Genomic DNA, 7,609 nt, shown 5'->3' with positions numbered 1-7,609 from the left:
TGAAGACCGGTCCAACCCACCATTTGATAGAATGGTGGGTGAGTGACTAAGCGTTTCTGTAAATATGTATTGATGCAGTAACATATAACAGGGGTCCTGCATAGCTCAGTCAGTAGTGCATGATGCTTCAAATGGTTGTGGGTTTGAATCCAGTTTGAAAATGTATGAACGTACTGCTTCAAGTTGTTCTGGATAAGCAGACATAGATGTTGATTGCTTAACCCAACATGATTTATTTTAATGTATCCTCCCTGCCAACCTAAAGCATGGATTAGTCCTAACTGTTAACATTCACCTTGAACCGAATATTCCTACTCTGCTAAACATAACAGCAGTCGTTCACTTATTCACAAAGAAAGGGTGCTTCAACCTATGACCGTCAATGATGAAACAGATTAAAAAATATAAATCTTACAAAAAGGAATAAAATCAAAAAAATATTTTGCCAATGAGACACTTCTAGGAAGAGTAATACTGCTGACATGTAAATGGCATGCATGGGAAAGATTAGAAACTTTCCTGGAAATATGAATGTTGGCCCTATATGTGAAGAAGATAGGAGAAGTTTTTCTGTCATTTTGGGGTATAGAGCAGGCATAAAATAGGCTAATCTTTCAGCTTGTTGCAAATCAGGCCTCCAGTCCCCTTCCCCGCTCCCAGCTGCCATTGTGCTGTTCCGTTTATGCAGCTATTCATGAGAACAGGATGGGAAACAACAAAATGCCAATGGCAGCTGTTTGTTTACGCTTTCCCACGACTCCATGCCAATTAGGCATCGTCATTCCGTCAGCCGCTTGTCTTCCCTCATTAGACACCCCTCAACAGACAAGTGGGGCTCTGGAAAGGCCATTCAGAGACTCACACATCCCTTTAACTCTCCTGAATCACTCACAATCCCACACATCCCTTTAGCTCTACCGAATCATTCAGAGGCTTACACATCCCTTTAACTCTACTATTACTCATTCAGAGGCTTACACATCCCTTTAACTCTACCAAATCATTCAGAGGCTTACACATCCCTTTGACTCTTATGAATCACTCAGGGGCCTTCTCATCCCTTAAACCCTCCAAAATCACGCAGAGACCCACACATCCCTTTAACTCTCCCGAATCACTCAAAAGACCACAAATCTCTTTAACTCTCCTTAATCATTTGGAGGCTTACACATCCTTTTGACTCTCCCGAATCAGAGGCCCACACACCCCTTAACTCTCCTCAATCAACTGACTTCATGTCGAGGTGGCACAAAGCACCACAGATACTTCCGTGTTAGCATGGGTTATGATGCACCCTGGCTGTTTCTGGATATTTCCTGGTTCACTGCTAAGTACATCAGGTATATGCCTCACCTATAGAACCCAGCCACGGCATGCACATGATTTGGTACCTTTTCTCCTTGTGTCATCTGTGTTGGATCACAGTTTTCAGAAAACTGCAGAGTACATCTACTACGTTAATTCACAAGATGAATGAATACTGATTGGTGTTTGTTTGCAGCACTTCAATTACCAGCATTCATTCACAACACAGTGGCATGAGGATTTAGTTTGAATAGGAATTTGATAAGAAAATATTCTCACAATAATCCCTGTTAAAAATATTCTCAAAAGAATCAAAAATGCAATAATTCCTCTTCATGTCATTGGAATTTAAATTATGAAATGTTCTTGGAATTGTATTAAACTAGGCCTGGAAATGTCATTGAGAAATGTGTTTCATTTGGAAGACTGTTTGGTCAGAGCTTCTGCAGTGTCTCCTGTTGAATTACATTTTTGTCTTTTAAACGCGTTCATGCATATTAATTGATTCCAGGCTGATAATGTGCCAGACCAGACCTCCAATAGTTTGACATGACCATGAATTAGTGCACAAGCGGCACAGGACACAGTGTTCTTTTACATTTCACATTTTTAATTGAGTCCAAACGCGAGGAAGTGACCGGAGGGGACCCAGAATGCTCACCCATAAAGACAGGCTGACACTCACTCTGTTGAGCAGAAATATGCTGTGAGGCGGACTCACATTCACTCAGGACATTGAGTGTCGCTCAAACAACTGTGAACATATGTCCACATACTGAAGTTGCACATGTGAAATAAAACAGTGCAAACATAACCAACGATGGTACCAAAACAGCCCTGCTGCTCTGTCATATAGCCAACAAGAACCATGATGTATTGATAAGGAAAATCTATTTTGCTTGAAATATACATTTGAATTAAACCAGTTTCTATCATAATGGCAGATAAATCAATAAAATCAGGGGCTATTACTTTTCCATTAAACAACTCCATTTGCTTAGTCTACCTCACGTTTGTTTTGAGCCACCTTCACTGTCAGCCAGATCGTAGTACTGACACTTGGATTTCCTTTCACACTGTGCAAACTATACACACCCGGAAAGACAGGGTTCTCTAAAATCAAATCTTCTAAGTTTATTCTAGAGTTTTTGTTAAAAAAAAAATGTAGATATTTTTCTCCCCACTGTTTACTTGTGTTATTAAAGTCTATATTCAATTCTGTTCACATTATGCTGCCTTCACATTAAATAAAAGACTAGAAATTGAATTTTTTCCAAAATAATAAAATAAAAATGTGACTGCAGGTTGGCAGAACAGGTTGTGGTTCCTTGGAAGGCATTGTTAAACATTGAGCACTCTCAACACAGTAACAACTTAAAATGACTTCCTTATATATTATTTTTCCATGGAACAGGGCAACCTTCAACATGACTCAATCCCAAAAGAACACTTTCCCCTCAGTCCTCTGCACTTCATTTGGACAGGGACCTCAAGCTGAGGGAGTGAAACTGTCAAGGGTGCAGGGGCTAATTAGACCCTCCAGTGGCCTCTTTAAGTGAGTGGGCCTTCGATGGAGCCTCAATGAGCCAGTGGAATCACATTTGGCATCATGTTATTTTTTTGCTTGCAGAATTTGACAAAAAAGAAGGAATCATTGTAATAATTATGACGTACATTTATGTATGATTTTGAGACTTGACTCAAAATAGCTCCTAAATGTCTTTGTATTTTTTACTGTTAATGAGGTATTTTTTACAATAACAGCCTGAACATAATACACATGATAAAGTTATGCATTCTTGTGTATAATTTCAATACATGAAAAAAAATCTACAGGGACTCTGGAAAGTATTAAGAACCCTTCACTTTTTACACATTGTGTTATAGACTTAATTTATATGTTTTAAAGAAATATCATTATCTACCCACAATACACCATAACGACAAAGCAAGTAAGTATTCACACCCTTTATTCAGAAATGTGAATCTCTTTGGGTGTGCCTCTACTATTTGGTTGGTTGTCCTGCTAACAAGATTTCTTCAAACTTCTGTGCTCCTGGGAATTTTCAATCTAAAAAATGTATTAAACTCAAAACAGGAAAATAGATGTCATTGCCTGTCACGGATCCACCTAAACATATTCTAATAATGGAATTAACAAACAGCTTTCATTTGGTGCATAAATTGCAGATGTCCTCTGATTGTTGTTTGTAGATAAACATCTCTAGCCACACTGATTACCTTGTAACTGTGCCTATTGAAGTAACCTATCATATGCCTTTGGTTGCATTTCGGAATCATTTAGTTAAGATACAAGTACTGGGTTGAGGCCAACCATCCATCAGGAAAGGTAATGTTTACAGGCCCCCACCTGAACCCCATTCTAACCACATTACAAACTTTACATCAGAGGACAATACCTTGACAATACAAGCTGAGGTGTGATTCAGTGCAGCTCCCTAGATAAAGCTGATATAGGTTCTATACAGTAGCTTCTGGACTTATGCACTATTGCAAAATGGTAGGAGATGGTTGAACTATGGGATCAGAGACCAGCAACCTTCTATTTCGATTTACCTGGGCTACAAATGCTATGTCTGTGACACCCTGGTTCTATGGACAGACCTGGAAAAAGACAGCTCCTGCACTTATTCATTTCCAATTCAAGGACTGTCCATAGTTAACAATAAAACACACTATATCTTTACTGTAATGCAATGCTTTTTTAACAGAAAAGTTTAGGGCAACATTTGAACACATTCTAAAATTCAAATTAATCGCAATTAACTACAGAAGATTATCAATGTCATTCATGAATGAAAGAAAAACAAAGGCTGTTGTGCTATGAAATGAAATGGCTTTGGCAGTGTAAAGTTCAACTTCAGTCTCGCTAGGAATTGCTCAATTCTTATGACTATTCCAAGCAGTAATTTAGTATATACTAGTAAGCCTATTACTGGGTAATCAGGTGCTCATGGAGCTATACGTTTACTGAGTGTTGGTACAGCATCTCGACATTAGTTCATTTTGTCTCGCATTTACATCTTGCCAAGTTTGAATATTTCACTAGACATCATTAAGCATTGTGTTAAATTGAACAACATTTCTTATTAAGTTAACTTCCACCACAAATAGCATCTATGAACTGTATGGCTTTGTTTTAGCACCTGATTAGCCAGTAATAGGCTTACTAGTATATACTAAATTACTGCTTGGAATAGTCATAAGAATTGAGCAATTCCTAGCAAGACTGAAGTTGAACTTTACACTGACAAAGCCATTTCATTTCATGGCACAACAGCCTTTGTTTTTCTTTCATTCATGAATGACATTGATACAATAACTATCAATGGGCCTAGGTGACGAAAACTGACTTTGTCGTCTAGTGAAAACTCCACTCTTTTACTGTCCAAGGGGTTGTGATCTAGCATATATTACCCCAAAATGCCTGCACGGATGCGTACTTCGAAAATCCTTCAGAAATAGTTGCAATATAACCAGAAACATTTTTAGTTTAGGCTTACTATAATGTAGCTACTGAAGGTTGTAGTCAGCGAAGTGAAGGTTGTAGCCAGTAACGTTTTTGTCAATCCTGACCCAAAAAGCTTGCACAGATACCTACTTCGAAAATCCCCCAGAAATAGTTGCACAACATTTTTACTTCAGTCTTACTATTACATAGCTATTGAAGGTTGTAACCTGCAAAGTTTTTGTCTATTCCAGAAAACACCCTAACACATAATTTGTTTTGACTGTGATAAGATTCGAATGATGGAGCTTGTTTGGCAGTCCGCATCTCTGACCACTATGCTATTTAACAAGGCGTAGTCAGTCAGTCACTCAGTAAGAGACATTCGTTCTTCTTGGCCGGCTCCGCTTCCACGGCGTCTCTTTGGAAATTGTATATTTCAAACGCATGCGCGTATACACACTTTCCAAATCTCCAACCCTCAGACATCAAACACCCATAATGTGCATTCCAGTGACGAAGCATCGGCTTTCACCCCAGTCTTAAAAGGCCTTCCAGACAGGCACTGGCCCAGAAAAACACCTGCTGCCTCGGCCTGCTGGCTAGTCTCAATACACCCCACCCAGCTCTTCATGCCCGGGTGTGGAGAAGGCTTCTCACAGTGTACCCCACCCAGCTCTTCATGCCCGGGTGTGGAGAAGGCTTCTCACAGTGTACCCCACCCAGCTCTTCATGCCCGGGTGTGGAGAGAGCTTCTCACAGTGAACCCCACCCAGCTCTTCATGCCCGGGTGTGGAGAGAGCTTCTCACAGTGTACCCCACCCAGCTCCTCATGCCCGGGGGTGGAGAGGGCTTCTTTCATTTATGACCCGGACGCTCACACCCAGACGGGCCCCACGGCCTGCTCCCACACTTCCTCCCGGGAGGAGGCCGACACACACGCCACACACAGGAGGGAGGTATGTGGACGGGGTGTGTGTGAGTGAGAGAAGAGAGACAGCGTGTGTGAGAGAGTTGGGCGAGAAGGAGGGGGACAGGGGCTTGGGTGATGTCTCTTTGAGCTCCGGTTGCGGATAAAGCAGGTGGGCTGTGGTAGGCAGAACACAGTCCCAAAGCAGCTGACTAGACCAGTTTGGATTTGCATGTGTCGCCCCCTTGTTTGGTCCGACTAATCTACAGTAACTATCCAGGCCTGGTTTAGTGTGACCATTCCGAAACAACGTGACCCCAGTTCTCATTACTGTCTTACATTATGATGAGCACATGCAAATGAGAGGCGAGCTGTTTGAAGGTAGATCAGGTAGATTGGTGAACAAATAACCTAAAGCAGCTCACTTTTCTGTAACTTCCTGCCTTAAGACTCCATACAGGTGTGGTGTTTGTCTTTCATTTCGGGAGGGGTCGTTTAGAGGAAATCATTCACTTGTTTCTTATTGACAACGTTGTTGGCGTTGAAACTGCCAATATCCACATGTCATCACACATTCCAGCCTCTGCTTCAGGGTTCCCCTGTGGTGAACTAACACCCGGGTCAAAGGGAGTTGTCGGCGATAGCATTAGCATGAGAAAGCAGCCCAATTTCAGTGCACTTATTTGACCTCTCACCTCCCCTTTTGTGGGTCCCAGACGGCAAATTGCTGTGATGGTAATGGCTGTCGGTCCCATGCAGGCCCTTCTACCACTACCACTCCATCCTGTCACCACTCATCCATTCTCCTCTTGCCGCGGGACTCTCAATCAAGTTGTTTAGTACCAAAGTCAACACCCCGCACACACAAACGTCCACATACACACTCTTACACACACGCTCCCACACTCCTAACCAGACAGGCTGAAGGACTGGCGGACTCTGTCTCATCAGGTTTTCTCTGCATGTTCCCACTGTCTGCATCTCCTTTTCTTGTCTGTGTTTTAATGAAGAGGAGTCGGGACCCCAAAAAAGTTCTGTTGTCGAAGGACCCTATCTGTGTGTGTGTGTGTGTGTGTATCTGTGTGCATGTCTGGGTATTTAGAGTTAATCCTGTGGAATTGCAATGTGTTGGGAAACATATGCAGCATATTATCAGTTACTAGTGTGTGTCTTATTCACCCAGAATCAGTGGTATTCAATCTGGGCATGACTCTTTGTCATCTGTTGTTACTTTATGTTAATGAATGTGTCTGCTCCCAAGACTAAAATATAAGGCTCGGAAGGCATCATTCAATGCAACAATGTGTTTTTTAGAATTGTAATGCTGTAGATAGTGACTCTCAATGAATCATTGTAATGCAACAGCCTACCTTTCAATGACTGTAGACCTTGGAGTTCTATGGGCTTTCTAGGTTTTATCTCAGCTAGTTCAGTACATTTTCTTTAATCCCATAATTACAGGAAAGGTATAAAATGTTTTAAATATATACCCATGTAATAGCATGTTATGATCTTGTGATTTATTTCATGAGTCAACTTCGGACTGTGACTGATCACTTACTATTGAAAGAAATGACTGTTACAAACTTATTATAAAACCTGTTTAGGCATTGACATTAAAGACCCCTTATTGTTGGTGTCACTTATGGCACTGAAAACCACAGCATTGATACCTTGTTATTGCCAGGATTTTATTGTCAATATGAAAAGGAATGCGTCCCCCATGAAATAGCTGTTTTTCACCTTTCAAACATGAATGTTTGAGAGTCCTCATTTAATTCCCAGAAATACTGTGGGATTTTCAGAAATTCTGTAAATACCTATTTTCCTAACGTATATCTCAAGAATTATGTTCCCTGGGAACTATTGTAAAACCCTGATTACGTTCTATACCAACATATCTAGTGCCAATACGTTATAAATCA

This window comes from Esox lucius, chromosome 20 (genome assembly GCF_011004845.1).
Source record: "Esox lucius isolate fEsoLuc1 chromosome 20, fEsoLuc1.pri, whole genome shotgun sequence".
Lineage (NCBI taxonomy): Eukaryota > Metazoa > Chordata > Actinopteri > Esociformes > Esocidae > Esox > Esox lucius.
The sequence above is the reverse complement of the archived record's forward strand: the minus strand, read 5'-3'. Positions refer to the sequence as shown.